This window comes from Melanostigma gelatinosum (genome assembly GCF_949748355.1).
Source record: "Melanostigma gelatinosum genome assembly, chromosome: 2".
Lineage (NCBI taxonomy): Eukaryota > Metazoa > Chordata > Actinopteri > Perciformes > Zoarcidae > Melanostigma > Melanostigma gelatinosum.
Genome location: NC_136635.1, coordinates 7,252,501 through 7,269,941, shown reverse-complemented (window position 1 = coordinate 7,269,941; position 17,441 = coordinate 7,252,501). Strand labels below are relative to the sequence as shown.

Sequence of the window (17,441 nt, the reverse complement as noted above, 5' to 3'; positions counted from 1 at the left end):
TGCTTTCCATCTTTCTGAGCTATACTGGGCTTTTCTCTGGGCCTGGCTTGCCAGTTTCCAGCTCTATTAAAGGCCTGAGCAATGTAAAAAGACAGCGCTACAGATGTCTTTTTGGTGAGCTGCATGAAGGGATAAGTGTGTTGGTGAACACTTGTTTGTTTGTTTTTTGCCTATGATGGATCGCGGCTCATTCCTGTGGGGGGTTTGCTTTGTTACTCTCCCCCTTTCTCTCTTTCTCCCTCTTTCTTTAGCTCTCTCCCCTGCTGTTCTAAACACCAACAGCAGGCTTCACCTTGTCTGCTTTCTCTTAACCATTGAACCTTTCACACAGGTCACTTTCCCACATCTCTCTCTCTCTTTCTCCAATCCATTGTCTCAACATTCAGATTCCTCAGTTATCTCCCTTAAAGAACTTTCTTTACATCTCTTGTTCTTTTCTTTTTGTTCTCTCTTTTAACTCCTGCCATCCTGGGAATCCACAAAAAACACTCACACATCCAAACCAGTTTCAGGCTTTGAACTTGCTTCTAGTGCAGTTTGTCCTAATTACAGATCATTTGATCCCTGTCAAATAATCTACTCTCACTGTATTGTTGCCCTGGATGCTGATCCTACTGCGGTTCAACCTTATTTTACTCCCCTGGAACTCCCCATAAGACCTGGATTCATCACACGTACTCCCCACGGCCCTCCCTCCTGCTTCGCTTTCTTTTCTTTTTTCTCTTCTTCTTCTCTGTCTCTTAACAGATCTGTCTGTTCTTGCCTTTTTTTCCCCACACTTCCTCTTTTTTTGTCTTTTTGGAAGATATCATTTTTTATGCCATCATCAAAATGAATTAGCCTGATCCCAAAATACGCACAAGGACATATGGTTTGGCCCAGTTTCTGAGAAGTGGCGGGTTCAGTTTTTGGTCATTCTGTCAAAAGGATGTGCGCGTGTGTGTGTGTTGTGTGTGTGTGTGTGTGTGTGTGTGTGTGTGTGTGTGTGTGTGTTCCTTCATTTACAAGTTGGATTTGCAAGGCCTCTTGAGAGTTGGAAGGTATTTATGGTGCTGCTCACACAGAGGTGGACTTCACAGTAATTAAGAATGCAGCAAAGGTGGTTAATTCTACTTTTCTGATCACTGTTTTAATCTTCTGTCCCGCTATTCTTGAAAGACACACACGCGCGAGCACAGAGCAGCAGGTACATGAGCCGTAAGCCTCTTATGACTCCTTGTCTCCATGCAGCGCAGACACAACACTGTGTCAGGGAGAGGTTTAGGCATGGTGCGGGCCTTCCTTAATTACTGGGGGATTGCTAAGCAGATACGACTGTGCTTTCACTGCTGGGTCAGTGGCGGCCTATGAGATTAGCTGTACACACTAGAATCAGTCATAAAAATAAAGAATAAAACATGTTCCGACAGAAGTGTAAAGCGACAGGGTGGAGTTAACCGAATGCGCCACGCTACTGATTGATTGCCGCTCATTCAGCGTCATGAGTTTGAGAAAAAATCTCTCTTAATATTTCTGTCATGAAAAGTGTGAATATGTATAAAGGCCTGTGCTCCCCAGTTGCCTCCAATATCTACAAAAAAAGAGAAAGCTTTCTGTCTTCACTCTGTAACACTTTTATTGGCTGCAGTAAAGAAACTCACTGTGTGAGAAGCAGCCTCTTATTTTTTCAAAGAGTCCTTTGGATGTGACACACATGGGACTTGAACTATCTTGTCTTTGTCATTTAAAAGATTAGTAGAGACATGAAACAGGAGTGTGTGTGTGTGTGTGTGTGTGTGTGTGTGTGTGTGTGTGTGTGTGTGTGATAGAGAGAAAGAGTGCTGTCACTAATAACGTGTCTGTAATGCCAACCACCGATGCTGATGTAGGGCGGGGGAAGGGGTGGTGTATGGGTCAAACAAACACAGGACTTTCACCCAGGAGACCACTCTTTCTGTCCTGTGTGAAAGTCAACGTTGAGTTATTTCTCTGTTGTTTTGTCACTTCATTTCTGGACATGACTAACACCAGTAGCGAAGCATAGTTGGTTTACGTAGCATATGTACTTATTTGAACCCAGTGATGATCTTTTCTAAGCGAAAGTAAACCTAAAAACCAAGAAAATCTACGTTGCAAGATACTCTATGCATATCGGCTGTGCTGACTGCCCTTGACTCTCTGTTGATGATTGGCTTGCTGGTCTGTGGTGACTGTCAGGTCCCTTGCAACGCACGACGATGAGCACTGTAGCTGTCCTTTAGGCTTGTGTTGGACCAGCACACTGAGAGACTTTTTGTAGCTTTTTGAGGAACTTGAGGCAGCAACCCAATTCATAACCATCCTCCCAAGTTCTTATCCTGACTATGTTTAAGCTAAACAATTAGCTGAACTCCAACCTACCCTGACTCTAACTCTAAAAACTCCCTGTAGAAGTGGGACAGTTTTGCACACTAATAAAGTCGTACCTCGTCTCTAATAAAGTAGAGCAAAAGTGGGTGAACACCCACTTTTCTCCTCTCTCCGGAGCACAGAGGCCCGTCACTCTGCTGTGCACACATTCGATTTGTCACTGAACAAATACAGAGACGCGACGAGCGCAGTCAAAACACTCCAAACCATCGCGAGTTCTGGTGGGAGGATGACACTTTTGCCTCCTTGTCACCAGCGCGAGTTTGGACGCACCATCACAGGAGTTTCGGTGACAGCCCAGTGAAGGCTGCTTTGTTTGCCTAAGTCGTCTCCATTCCCTTTAATGAGCCATTATGGTTATGTTTTGTCTCAGTTGTGTTCGTTGGCTGGCTGAGTTTCTGAGACGGCAAGACACAGGAGAAGTGGGTAGGGGGGCTGCTGACGATGGGAGGGGGGAAGGCCCCCTGTCTCTACACCTCCTTGTCGTGCTTATTCGAACGAGACAGTGGGTGGAAACGAGAGAGAAAAGAAATGCACCAACATATTGATATTTTATCAAAAACTTGGGCCGGTCAATGTGTTCCACTTCTGATGTTGGAGGTTCCTTGTCGATGGCTTCAAATGAAAGTATTAAGACAACTATGACCAATGAAATCACCAGCAGCCATCTTGTTTCATTATGATCTTACTCACTTTGAGTGAGTTTTTTTTCCACTTTGACAAATTAAGAGCAACAATATCACCACTTGCCCTCAAAAACGTCACGTTAAACTAGAGAGCTAGGTCACTTAACTCCTCACCTTAACCTCTAACCTCTGAACCCCAAACCCCACCAGCGGGTTTGTAAAGCATGTTTTCTTTTAAAACTCGGGAGGAAAAGCAACCTTAAAAATCACTTTACTCTACACTTTACTCTACTCTTCCCAAAAGTCAAGTGTTTGCACTAACCGGATTCTTAAAGAAATGTTAAACTCAGTGCAATTGGGAGGCCATGGTTGTGCCGTTTCTATAGAGGGGCAGGACTTCATATGGTGTAGTGAAAAACAGTGAGTAAAATGTGACTGGATAACAAAATTAATAAAAAAATAAACGGCCCAAAAACTGCTCGGGGTTCAGCGGTTGTATCCCGAATCAAAAGAGTCTTGAAGCCAAACTCTCCACTATCCTCCTCCATCTCCTCTTCATCCTCCTTTTCATGTGTCTCTCTTTGCCTGGAGGTGCGAGGAGCTTCCTGTAACAGAGCGGGATGGAAAGAGATGGGAAGTTGAGAGGTGTGGGGGGGGGGGGGGAGTTGGGTGGCTAAGCAGAGACTGTGACAACCCACCTGTCAGCAGGTACTCAGTATAATTGGTAAACGAAGGCCGCGGGATAGTAGCGGGGCCCCTTCCCTTCTCTCTGTCTTCTGCTCTGTTCTTGGTTTGACGAGTATTTGAAGTCGTGGGGAAGCTCCCTCCCTCCTGGTTTGGTTCAGAGAAAGACGGAGGCCAACCAGGAGGGTGCGGGGGAGGAAAAGGAAGCAAAAAGAACACATGTTAAATACGAGTTGGCCCGAAGGTGATCAGCCAAGGAGCGGACAGCCGACGCCGGCGCGTGCCGCTGCGGACCGTGACTGGACAAATGCGTCCGCATGAGACATTTCCCTCCTCTCTCGATGCCAATCGCCGCCATCAGGCCCCGTTTGCCCTCTAATGAAACAGATTCATCTTCATCACACTCCTCTCGCGGCTCTCCGACTTACTTTACCGCGTAGTCAATTAATCCCTCGGGGGCCACTCTGCGCGGAAAAAAGGGATATGTAATGCTTTGACATTTCGCCGTGTCCGCATTAGGCACACCCATAGAACATTCTGCTTTGAGCTGGACTGGGGAAGAGTCATAGCCAAGCCTAGAGGTAGAGGATAGCCAGTCAGAGGGATTGGGTCTCTTATAAGCTAGTTAGCTCTTCGGATTCAGTTACTTATGCTGATGTAATAGGGCAATTGTAAGCTGATACTGAAGTCTCTCTGTGACCCCTTTACTGGCTCTTCTTCTCATATTAGGCTACCTAATATATACTTATGCGTATATAGTGTAACGGTAGACTAATACATAACCAAAATGGACTTAACTCAATTTAGGAGTGTATTAGTGTTATGGATCCCCATTTAGGCTTCTTAGATTCTTTTTTAGAATGTCCGTCTCGGGACTTTCATTATCTTCCGTCCTATCCCAATCTGCGATTTGTCTGCTTTGCTTGCTTCAGTTGGTCCCTCCTAGACATTCGTACAGTCATTGGAACAACTGGGGTCAGCAGTGTAACGATGCAAAGCAAGTCTCATAACAAGCCTACTGCTGCGGGGCTGTGTGTGTGTGTGTGTGTGTGTGTGTGTGTGTGTGTGTGTGTGTGTGTTCCCCCTCGGCTCGTAGTTGATCCTGCCTCTTGATGGCACGAAACAGCTTTACAGGGCCAACTTCTCCTCGAGGCTGAACATCATCATCTTGCTTTGATGTGTGCGTACCTCGAAGGCAACTCCGTGCCCAGTTAAGAGTCAGAAGTGTTTCACTCCAGTTGGTTTTTAATGTCGCAATCGTATCGTGCTGAAGGATTTATTATGTTAAGAGGGTGACGATTAAAGAGTAAGGTTGTTTTTTTTTCAAGCCGCAGTTGAAAGTTTCACTTTGGCGCCTGCAAGTAAATGACATGGAATCATTTCAACAGAGGTGTAAGAGGTCAAAGATCATGTAGAGTTTCCACATCACGTCAATGACCTTCCTTGAACGTAGACGGGTTACAATCCAGTATCACTTCTAATCACATTAATGTTGATAAACCACTGATGACAACCGATGACAGCGCTGCTTCCTCGAAGTTTATATGGCACACATCTTCACACAATTACGTTGTGGAGAAACACAAAACCACTGCTTGGGTTTTTCCATTGTTTCATGTGAAGGAAGTTTTACTACAATACTTACAATGTACATTTACGGATAGTGGGTGTGAAGTACAGGATTTTGCCATTGGAGACCGGTGTTACCAATGTATTCAGTCTCAACATGTTGTGACTTTATCATATACATTTATTAACAGTGTTTACTTATTCTGTTAATACATTGTAAGTCATATGGCATTACATACCTCAACCATTAGCCCCAACCATAGTTTTTTCCCCCTGTAACCCCAATCTTCTACTAACCTCGTCCGTTTCCAAAGTGGGTTACGATCTGAGCGCGTTCCGCCGTCGCCCTCCCGCTGCCGCTCAACCGCACACTCGCTACACACACACACACACGTTACGCTTCCCTTAAACAAACAATGCCACATGTAAGCATGTGGACTGGCTTGGCCATTTCCACATAGCATGAGGCCAGCTGTGAGCGTCGCAGCTTGTGCGTGGCGAGGCATTGTACAAGTTGTGGGACCCCCTACTTCCGCCGCCCTTGTTCACAACATGAATGCATTTAAATGCACCCATCCACCATGAATGCATTCGTGCTGTGAAGATATAGCAATATCTCCCACTATCTTTTATCCACTGTAGTAATTCAGAATGTAATAAGGATTGCTGATACCGACCGATACATACGCCAACATGTAAATAAGGGGAGGACATGGCACTGAACATATTGTGTAATTGACATACAAAGATGTTTGGAAATATATTTATTTTTAAAGTGAAGTATAACCTGAAGTTTTACCGGTTATCAAGGTTCTCCCAGGCAACAGGGTTGTATTTTACGTTTTCATTCTTTCTTTCTGTGCTACACTACAGAGGCCTGAGAGTGTGACCATGTGGCTCCTCCAGACTTTCATGAATCATAATGACCTGGCCAAATCAATCAAACCAAAGCAGTTTGGGTCCATTTTGGGAAGTCAAGCAAACTGCTACCAATGTGCTAAGACGGTTTTAGGATTTCCTCGTTAAAACTCAAGAGGAGACTTTTTAGAAAAGTTTGAAAAAGACATTTTCAATACCTGGACTCAGGCCATGGTTCTTAACTTCACGAATATTGTATTCCTTCAATTATGTCCAGCTGTCACGTTCCACGGATCAGGCTTTTAATTCATCTCAGATCTCCTATTGAAAACAGGGATTATACAGTTGTGTTTTTGTTGAGGGTACTAATGTCGACTGTTTTATGATGGGTTGTACGTGATTCCTATTTGTTGATGTTTGTTTGTTTGTATCAATAGATTTGTGAGTATGTGTGTGTGTGTGTGTATAAGATGGGTAAACTCTATTTGATATGCCCAGCCACCGATATGGAGAACAACAGCGCTAGGCTTCTATTGTCTCGTGCTGCTCTATGGGGGTTAGCTGGCACTGCTTACGAACAGATGTGTTTCAAATCATTGTTGTTATTTACCAGTGATAGGCTGGAGCTCAAGAAAATGTCCCCCTGTTCTGATTTATTCATTCGGACAGTGGATTTACGCAGAGATGCTGGAAACCTGGATCTTTTCTGCATGGATAGATGGGCAGATTTATTATTCATGAAGCTAATGCATTGTTTCTGTTGCTTTATATCTCTTCTTTTTTTTGGGTTCTCTCATCCTGCTCTTTTTTCTCTCCCGCCCCCCCCCCCCCCTCCCATCTTCTCGATGGCGCACTGCATTCTCTCTGGCAAAGGTTGGCAGTTAAATGTCTGTTGAAATGAGAAGTTTGAAAGACGAAGCGCTATCTCTGTATTTATATATATGTGTGTGTGTGTGTGTGTGTGTGTGTGTGTGTGTGTGTGTGTGTAAACTGATTTAAATCGCTCTTTGAGCCTTACAGAATGGCGCTTTAAATGTTAAATGGGGGTTGAAGCCTGCCTGAACTAATTTGTAGGGCTTTGCACCATGTTGACATTTAAATGTGATAAGAATAGCAAACTGTACCGCCGACCTATTTTGAAGATGCTTTCGGAATACATTCGCATCAACTGTGGCCTATAATTAATAAAAAAAGACAGGCCTCTCTCGCTCCAGATTTGATTATAATACAACCTTATAAACACACCAGGGATAGATGAGAGGAGACGAGGGGAGAAGAAGAAGAAGAACTAGGGGAGGGAGGAAGAAGAGAGAAGAATAACAGGAATAAAAACAAGAGAAATTATGGGGGCAGGAATTAAGAGGGAGGTGGATTGCGAACACCTGGTCTTTGAGGCAGATTGCGTTGGCTGGCTGCTGTGCTATCACATTACTGTGATCCTGCCTCTCTTGTTTGTCAGAGAATTGAGGAGAGAGAGAGAGAGAGAGAGAGAGAGAGAGAGAGAGAGAGAGAGAGAGAGAGAGAGAGAGAGACAGGGAGAGAGAGAAAGAGCGGGTGGTGGTGGTGGTGGTGGTGGGGGGGGCGGGGTCGGGGTGTGCAAAATCAGCATGCAAATAACACCACATTGTTAACTTAATCAGATGCAGGGGGAGAAAATATGGAGAGGGATGGGAGGAGTGCGGTGGGTTTGAAGGGGAGGGTGGGGGGGGGGGGGATTGCCAAGGAGGTGAGGCAGAAAGGAAGATTTTTTTTCAGCAGAGGGTGCACAGATTATAACCACCCACACCCCGACTCCACCTCCCACCAACTGCCCACATCCAACACCCCGGGGCTGCTCTGGAACTCATGGAGGAGCCGCTGCATGTGTGTGTGTGTGTGTGTGTGTGTGTGTGTGTGTGTGTGTGTGTGTGTGTGTGTGTGTGTGTGTGTGTGTGTGTGTGTGTGTGTGTGTGTGTGTGTGTGTGTGTGTGTGTGTGTGTGTGTGTGTGTGTGTGTGTGTGTGTGTGTGTGTGTGTGTGTGTGTGTGTGTGTGTGTGTGTGTGTGTGTGGAGAGGGGGGAATGTCAGGGCTGCAGCCTCTTCAGCGCTCCGTCAAGTGGCAGGCACAAAGCGAGCTAGCTAGTGAGCTAGCGAGCCTCGGCCAGGCCGCTGGTGTCAGACGTTTCCATGATTCCACACCGTAGACGTCAAGCTATTCCTGCCAGGAACAATAAGAAAATGCAAGGTTCCGAGCAAGCAGCCTCTCAGACACGAAGGACACCGGCTATTGTGCTTCTTATGAATACGAAGCCGCTCCTCCCAAAAGGCCACAGCTGTGCTGTTTGGGATTTTAGGAATGCGTTCTTTTAGGTTTGCACCTGATCAGATGGGAAAACAAAAAGCATCATCTTCCCTGCCCGACTTTTTTGCGTGTTTGTTTTCCATTTTTTCAAGTCATAACATAATCTACATACACAGACGTGTGTGTGTGTGTGTGTGTGTGTGTACGTGTGTCTCGAGGGAGAAGTTCAGACAGTGTACTACAGAGGTCATTTTTCATTATAACCATCCACTGCCTTAATGAACTTAGCCAGAGCACGTATGTACAAAAGTGTGTGCGTATGTGTGTGTGTGTGCCCGTGTGTGTGTCTTTTTAATGAGTGTGTGTACTGTAGCCTTTGTTGTGGGAGATAAGGCTGACGATGCTGAAGGTCAGGCAGGGCAGAGAAGAATGAGAGAAATGCAGTGTTGGTCGGGACAGACAGCTCCGAGCTGATGCTCATGGTGTAGACAGACGCAGGGAGTCCTGGAACACGGCCACAGCATACCTTCTGAGACTGCTGACACACACACACACACACATACACACACACACACACACACTCACACACACACACACACACACATACACACACACATACAATAGATATACTTCTTGGTTTGGATACTGACTGAATTTATTTTGCATACAATTTTTTTTGTGTCTTTTCAAAACAAACATCCAACGTAGGTCTTCTTAGTTTTAGGTTTAGTCAGCAAAAGCACTTGGTTAGACTTAGGCAACGATCGTGGTACGTCCGTTATGTACGTTAAGTATGTTCATGTAAGTTACGTATGCGGTGTCGGTAAGTAGGTAAGTTATGTAACAAAAGTAGGTTGGAGAACAGTCTCCTGGGTGAAAGTCAATCCGCCTCGAGCTCTTCCCTACTCTGACTTTCGAGCTCTTTCTACTTCGTCAGTTGCTCTGACCGTCTAATAAAGATGTGGTTGACTTTGGAGTGAGCTGAAAGCCTGGTGCGTCTCGTACCGACACTAAAGGGTGCCTCGGTGCTTCGGGATCAGACGCAGAGGGGCACTGGCCAGCGTCGGTACTTGACAAGTTGGGAGTGAAAACTGGATGATTGAGCCAACCTTCTGAACTATGTTTTCATAAATGACTTTTAGTAATCCATATCTACCATTACTTTCAGCTAACTGTTTAGCCCTCTCTGTTTAGAGTTACTCTAGACATGTTCCACGTACCCCCCTTGAGTACAAGCATCCTGGTCAGGAATCACAGCCTTCGAGGACTTATATGTCATGCGTTGTGAGGACAACATGTTCTCCCACACACGTACACACCCACACACACAGACAGGCTGTTTCGGATCACAGAAAGGCCTTCAAAAAAATAAAAATAAATGTTTCACCCAACTTCTCCTTCCTGCTTTAATCACGGCTGCCTTCACTGAGGCGTTGGCATCGACGCAAACGCTGACATGTCTCTTCCTCTCTCGCTCCTTTTTTCCTCTTCGTCCCTCTTTCATTTATTTTATTTCCTCATGTGAATCCATTCATCCCCTCCCACCCCCTCTCTGATCTTAAGAGCAGTCGCCACGGTGTTTTTCTGATAAAGTCTGATAGATAAACATGCTCTCTTACGTCCCTGAGGCCCTCCGCCCTCTCTCCCGAGAGCACACCCCTCCAAAGCACTTCCTCTGCTACAATTAGTCTGTAATAAATACACCCTAGCCTTAAAGTAGATAATGCACAATTCACTCCCACTCTTTCTTTCCTCTCACATTGAGTGCCACATTAGCTCGCCGTACATATCTGACTTTCTGCAGCGAAAGGAGAGAAAGAAGAGTGCGGTGATTTTTTTTCTTCCCTCTTCCTCCCCATGCACGCCGACGAAAGTGCGTGAGAACAATAGCCGTCATAAGGCCACTAAGAGATATTGTAACACACATGCGGAGAGTCACAATCATTTCCACTCCGGTCTGAGCTTCTTGATGGCTTTGATAAGATTAGTTTGCTTTCTTAAACAGGAAGTGTGCTGCTTCAAGAAAAAAAGAAAAAAAACACCGCCTGGTTGCATAATAAGTTGAACTACTTCTCAGAGAGCTGAAGTTCCTTCAAACTCTTCAGATTAACGGCGAAAAGAAGAGACGCAGAAAGTGGGAGAGGGGAGAGTTTATCAAAGTGATGGAATAAAGAGAGATTTAACACGGTCATATTAAAAAGACATGCAGCAGTTTCAATATTTAAAAATCCCATTTGCTTCGACAGAAGAGCTTTTTCATTCAAGAGCATATGGCAGCAGTACCTGTAATCAGCCTCTCTCTCTCTCTCTCTCTCTTATCTCCGGCAAAGACAAAGGGGAAGAAGAAGGGAGCGAGGGAGGGGGGCTGAGGGGGAAAAAGAAAAGAGAGACTTTCAAACAGACATTCAGACATTGAAGAATCGTTCAATTATCGGCAGCATGATGTAAAATAATTACCTGACTCGCTTCCTGTAATGAGTGCTGCTAATTAGCCATATACTTTTGTTTTCGAGAGAAAGTCCCAAACTCCCAACTGCAGAGAAGCTGTGAAAAGAAATGTATGTCGAGGTAGCACCTCATCCATTCTCACACACACACACGCACACACACACACACACACACACGCAAACTCACACACTCACACACACACACACACACACACACACACACACACACACACACACACACACACACACACACACACACACACACACACACTGACTCTTCACTCTAGGCTCACTTGGCTTGAAGGCACAATTTACCTCACAATGTATGCACACACAGCTCTCGGTAAATAGTCGAGAGTGCAAAAAAAATAGATCCTTCTTCTCTTAATTAGCTGTGTAACAATTAAAGTCTCCTCTTAGTAAATTGAACCTTTGTCTCCCTTTGCCTCCCTAGTTTGATTTCAGCACCTGTCACAACAACCCCTCCCTTTACCACCACCTCCACAGCCGCCACACACCCACCACTATTACCTCCAACCCCCCCACCACCCCTTGACTGTAGTCATTATGCAAAACTCTACCAGAATGCGCCCAGCGTGAGCGGAAGAAAACAGCAATTATTTCTGATATTCTGTTATTTAGGCCGTATTGACATTCAACTACTTTCTCTCCCTCTCTGTTTGTCTCCGTCTCGCTGCCGCCACCTGAGAAACAGAGTGAGACTCCACTCAGGTTTTTAGTCTCAGCCTTGAGTCGTGTATGTCATCACTGCAGTCACTCCGCAAGAGACAAAGGCAGCGCCGGCCCCATAATGTCACCCACAGAGTTCTATGTGTGTGTGTCTGTTTGCAGCGCAGAGGGTGACCAGTGATGTAAGCTGTGACAGATACACTGTGGTCATTGTCTCTCTGGCCTCTTTCTTCCCGCAGTCTAACCATGCGTGAGTGCTCCGCACCGCCATGTTTGTCGTCTCACACACACACACACACAGACATGCACCCGCGCACGCAGTGTTGTGTGCCTTGTTTTTCTGACTGATTTGACAGGGAGAGGAGTTTAGTCACCAGACACGGAGCGAGACCGGAGCGCACAGGTGCGTTACACAACATCAGAGCCAGGAGGAAACAGGTTTTATTGCAGCTTTTACCCTCGGATCTGTGAAAGAAGCACGTCCTTCATATGTGCTTTGAAAGGCTGCTGTTCAACGCTTACCAAAATGACTGCATCAGCTAACTGATACATATCTGTTCAATACCTCGAGTCATTGCCAGTTCAGGGATACACAACAACAGTAAGAAACAAATCAGCTGCATTAGTTGCAGTATTAAATCAGGAGTGATGGAATAAGTACAAGATGGAGCACGTTCACTGTCCATATCGTGCCAATTACTATGAAATGCATTTGTATTTGTCACTGAACTTCGGTGAAACAGTGACTGCTGAACAAATGTTTGGTGCTATTAATCCCGCGCTCGCCACTTTATTCGCTGCAGCGGGGGTCCGTCCACGCTGCTGTGACCGCTATTGTGGAGCACTCGGGAGGGGAGAGGTGCTCACAGATGTATATGCACACACACACACACACACACACAGACAGAGACATCTGCAGGTCACCATCATCATAGTGGGAATAATACCAGGGATGGTTATCATAAAGGGAGGCTTTGAGCTCCCGGCCGTCTTGGGAAGATGATTTGGCTGGCCCGGAACAATGAACTGTGGGAATCCGCTTGTCCTGCATTGATCTTCCTCCCATGGCATCCCCTGCAAGGCTGTCAGAGCGATGGGCGGATAAAAAGGCCCACAACATTTTTCTTTCCCCCGCTCTCGCTCCCTCCCGGTGTCTTTCTTTTCTCTCGGGCTCCCACTGATCAGCGGGGATGAGCTGAAAGTTGAACTACCTGTTGACAGGAGCTCTTAAACAGCCCTCAATGACATATTGTGTGAGAGAAAGCGGGGGGGGGGGGGGGGGGGTGGGGGCTCCTGTTCATTCATATTTGTCACTGATCTATCGAGTCCGTGCTCTCATGAAGTCCTTGCTCATATTTTCAGGGGGTTATGTTAATCCCATGTTTTTTTATAACTTTGAAAATGTTGGATGCTGTTTTTGTGTAAAAAGAAAAAAGACAGATATCTCTTTTTTGGTCTTTCTTGTGTTTTGTTTTAGAATTTGTCTGCTACAAATTGGTGCATAACAATGCGGTTGGTGTTTTTGGCCCGCCAATCACAGCTCTGGCTCTTTCAGGCTCCAAGTAATAGTAGTAGTATCAGTAGTTTACAAATGATTGTAAATATATGTATTGAAAAAAAGAAATTGCATAAAAGTAAATGTCTGTTCATATTTGTCAGAAGAAAAACAATGTCCCCATATTTCGAATCAAATTGAGACGAGATCTGAACTGGGCCGTGTCGGCACCTCTTCTTCTTTTCCCCCTTTAAAGTCACAACAATCCATCTCTGAAGCTTCACATCTTTCTTTTTTTTTTGCCGTTGCGGAGTTGCGCATTTTGATCAAGAGGCTCCAGGGATGGGATGGAGTTCGGATTGGATCTGGCAAAGGGGTTGTGTGACTGTCTTCCATGTGCAGTTCAGAGTGTTTTCGCCTCATTACAGAAAGTAATAAAGCAGTGAAGTCAAAGAGCGAGAGAGAGAGGAAGGAAAACAAGGCAGCTTATTGAATTAATCTTTATTGAATTAATTAGACGCCTCGCAAAGACCACCTGCAATAGAAACAAAACCCAAGCCAGGTAGAAACTCATATCTGCTCTGTTCTACCTCTGACTCCAACCAAACCCACTTTCAGGCTGTTGCTGTCGGAAATGACGAGGAAGTTGTACTTTTAAAACATTTGAAAACAAATCATTTGGAGTGTCCCAGCAGCTTATGTTTAATATTTAGCATTCAACTCTGCATGTAACACATGGTAAACACCCACATTGTCCCTTCAACCACAGACCAGTGCAGCTGTAACCCCCACACACACACACACATTAATGATTTGGTGGAAATATGATGGAATTCAGCGCATTGTGAATAATGATTGATTTGTTTAATGCAATGAATTACTTCATTAGGACTTAATGAGGTATTGCATTGTGATTAGTCGATGGGATCCGTGTCGATACATGTCAAAATAACAAAGTAAAGTCCAACTAATGGCTTTTCGATCCTTCAATTTCTCTCCATCTTGTCTTAAATGTCACAGCAAAGTTTTATGACAAAACTCGGGCCCTGAACATTAATTCAGGAAGTGTATTAGCTTGAAGTTGTTTATTTAAATATGAATTCATAATAGGTAGCTATTCCTAATATTGACACTGTCTTTCATATACTTTATGTGGTTCCAATTAGGGAGAAACACATACAAATCCCTTATGCATTTATGATGCATGGTACCATTGATAAGACCGGAATGAACTGAGCACATTCAAATGCTGACTAAAATACACTTCCATTGTGTTACAGATACCACTTATAATTAAGCTGAGGCTCCACGAGAAAAAAGAAAGAAAAAAGAGCAGAGGAGAAAAATGCATTTAGAGAAACTGAGCCAAATCAGTTTCTGTGCGCGTGCGCGGAGGGTTCTGTGTGTTTACGGGTGCACGTGGCGCTTTGCTGAATATTAAACCACAAACTATAAAGACAACAACTGAACCGTCGTGAGAAAAATGCTAAAGGAAGTCTTTGTGGTTTCAGAAGGTATCAGAGGGAGCCAATAGCTTTTAATGAGGCAGCATTGCTGTACATGCCAGGAAATGATAAGGTTATACAGGTTAGAGTAACGGCCGACAGATACTGTACCGGCATAGAGCTACAGAGTGGATGTGTTGTTCACATCGGAGTCGAGACTGCCATGGCAGAGACACTGAGGCATAATGGGGACAAAGTGGCACCAAGTCTTTCCTGAATACAACGGGTAAGAATGACAAACCTGAGCCTCTATCTTCTAAAAGCAGAGCACAATAGTACTGCGTACAGTTGTTGTCTTCCGTGCATTTGATGTGTATTTCTGCTGTGGAGTCGTAACAGTCAGGGTGAGCTGTTGTTGTGATATCTGTGGGCAGCCATTTGACAGCGCCGGGTGAGTCGCACTCGTGTCTCTTAGAGGGCATGCGCATTTTGAATTGTTGTCTGTAGTCAAAGGGCTGTGTATGAGTGCGTGTCTTTGACTGTGTGTGTGTGTGTATGTACTTGTACATCACCCTCAAATTCCTCGTATGTGTGTGTGTGTGTGTGTTGATATGAGCAGAGGGAGGATGTCACATAAGAAATGTCCTTTTTAATCAGGGGGAAAAAATATAAAATGACTGGGGAGCGGGGCGAGCATATTAATGTGTCTCATTTGCATACGCTCGTCAGCCAGGATACGTTTATAAAAAAACACAAACTGGATTCGTCAGTTCGCTTCACATTATTCCATTGTCTATCTGCCTTTGTTATATGTTAAAGATAAAGGCAGAAATCAAATTGAAGAAAAGGGCAAGCTGCTATCTCCCCAAATGAGCAACAGCTCATCAGCCTAGTTTAAATCACAGATTTCTATTCCAAAAGGCAGCCGCCTCCGTAAAAAGGGCCCATTCAAATAAGGTCTCCTCCGATATGTGCACACCCCGTGATGGAAGCTGGGGGTGTCACATAAATACAATTTAAAACCCGAGCCATTCAAAGCAGTCTAACAAAGTTTTATCTTTCTCAGCAATTCTCTCCCAATATTATTCTCACCATAAATGTACACATATACAGCATGTATATGTGTACGTCTTCAATCAAGTATACATTTTTTTTATTATTAGTCTTTTACGATGCTTTATTTCTTAGATGAGCGCAGCATTATTCAAGTCACATGAGAGCACGGCCATAACATCAGTCGTAAATTTAAGTGGGCTTCGACAGGGGCATATCTCGCTGTTCCCCATAAGCCTGCAGAACATAGCATGCCCATTATATTCTTGATGAATTCAGTAAAATTGCTTAAGATACTTGCGGGGGGAAGAAAAACAAGGAGAATTCAAAGGGCAGCCCACAAGTGTCACATTCCTTTAAACACAAGTGGAAGCTGCTCACACTGTCTAATTCATGTCCGCAAGATTAGAATCCACCATGGACAGTGTGTTGGAGGGGCCGGTGGGTAAAGGAACAGGCACCCCTTATGTCTACCAACCTCCTACTGACGGGCGATAGTGACGGAAGAGGGCAAAAATTCAAATGAAGGAGAAAACAAATGAGCCAAGCACAATGTGGAGTCCTCCCTGCTTTCGACAGAGAGAGAGAGAGAGAGAGAGAGAGAGGGAGAGAGAGAGAGAGAGAGAGAGGGAGCGAGAGAGAGAGTCTTGAAGAACCTCATTTGCCCTTTTTGCCTATAAAGTGTATGCCGAACATGTGTGCACATATTTTGAATGTGGGTGCGCCCCATTGCTGCCAGATTGTGTCCATAAGCTGAATAAAATGATCCCACTTTTCTCTAAAGTGAACTCACCTACTGCCAGTGCTTTACACTGCCTCTCCATGAAAGGATTCCTTTTGATGATTATAATCATGCGTTATAGCACACTGGCTTCCACAGCATACTAATCAGCTTAATGAGATATTATACAATATTTTGTTGACCAAAGCAGAACCGTGGTTATTGTTTCTGCCAGCAGCCAGAGGAAGTGTGCCGATAGATCTCCATCTGGAGAGCAGATAGATCTGCGTTAAAAGCAATGTTATTATTATTTATTGGGGGAGTTATTTGTTCACTGATGTTACACATATGAAATGGATACACTTTCACTGACAGTACAACAGAAAACATTGGTATGTTTTGGTTGCCTTACAGCAACCCTGGACTACAACGTTTCTCTGTGTCGCACAGCAGGCAGAACAAATACAGTCAATGCTACCTGCTTTTTCCTCTCAACCGTGTGTCAACCAATGCACCTTTGGCAACCCGTTCAACACAGCCAACTGTTGTTTTCTCGATCCTAGGAACTATAAAAAAAAAGATCGAGGTAGAGAGAGGAAGACAAGCAGAGAGAGAGAGAGAATTGGGGGAATCGAAAGAAGCAGAGGGAGAGCAAAGTGATTCACATCAAATCTAGTGCGCATCTTTAATGGAATTTTGCGCCAAGACAAGTGTCGTGGCAACAAGATAAGACTTGTGTTTACTGGAGTAACCCCTTGGCTTTAAGTGCTATTGTTAATATCATAATTGTAGTATTGCGGTGGCTCCCCGACAATGCCGTTGCTCCGTTTCATTAAGGCGTGTAATTGGAGGAATTCTGATAGGATGGGCACAAGTAGCTTAATTATACACTGCTCACTGTGTTTACAGAGTAATTATTTCATCCAAAATGGTGTTACATTTTGAAAAAAGTTATATGGAGTCACAGCATTTCTCCAGGCCCTTGGAGCTGACAATTCTTGCAGTGCTCTATGCATCAAAGTCAATACATTTTATTTCCCTTCACTGGGTGACACAGCACAGGTGTTGTTTTTCCTAAGAGAAGAATCACATTAGTCCTGAAGATGTGGATGGATAATATCATATTTGCAATCTGGGAAGCAAGTACTAAGAGCACCATGCCAAAGTATTTTTCAAATGCATTTT

The 17,441-nt window shown here is 44.6% G+C and overlaps 1 protein-coding gene across 1 annotated transcript in view; it reads left to right on the top strand.

Annotated features, from left to right (window-relative positions):
- znf536 (zinc finger protein 536) overlaps positions 1–17,441 on the top strand; it is a 121,270-nt gene that overhangs the window by 11,832 nt on the left and 91,997 nt on the right. The gene's annotated exons all lie outside the window — the stretch shown is intronic.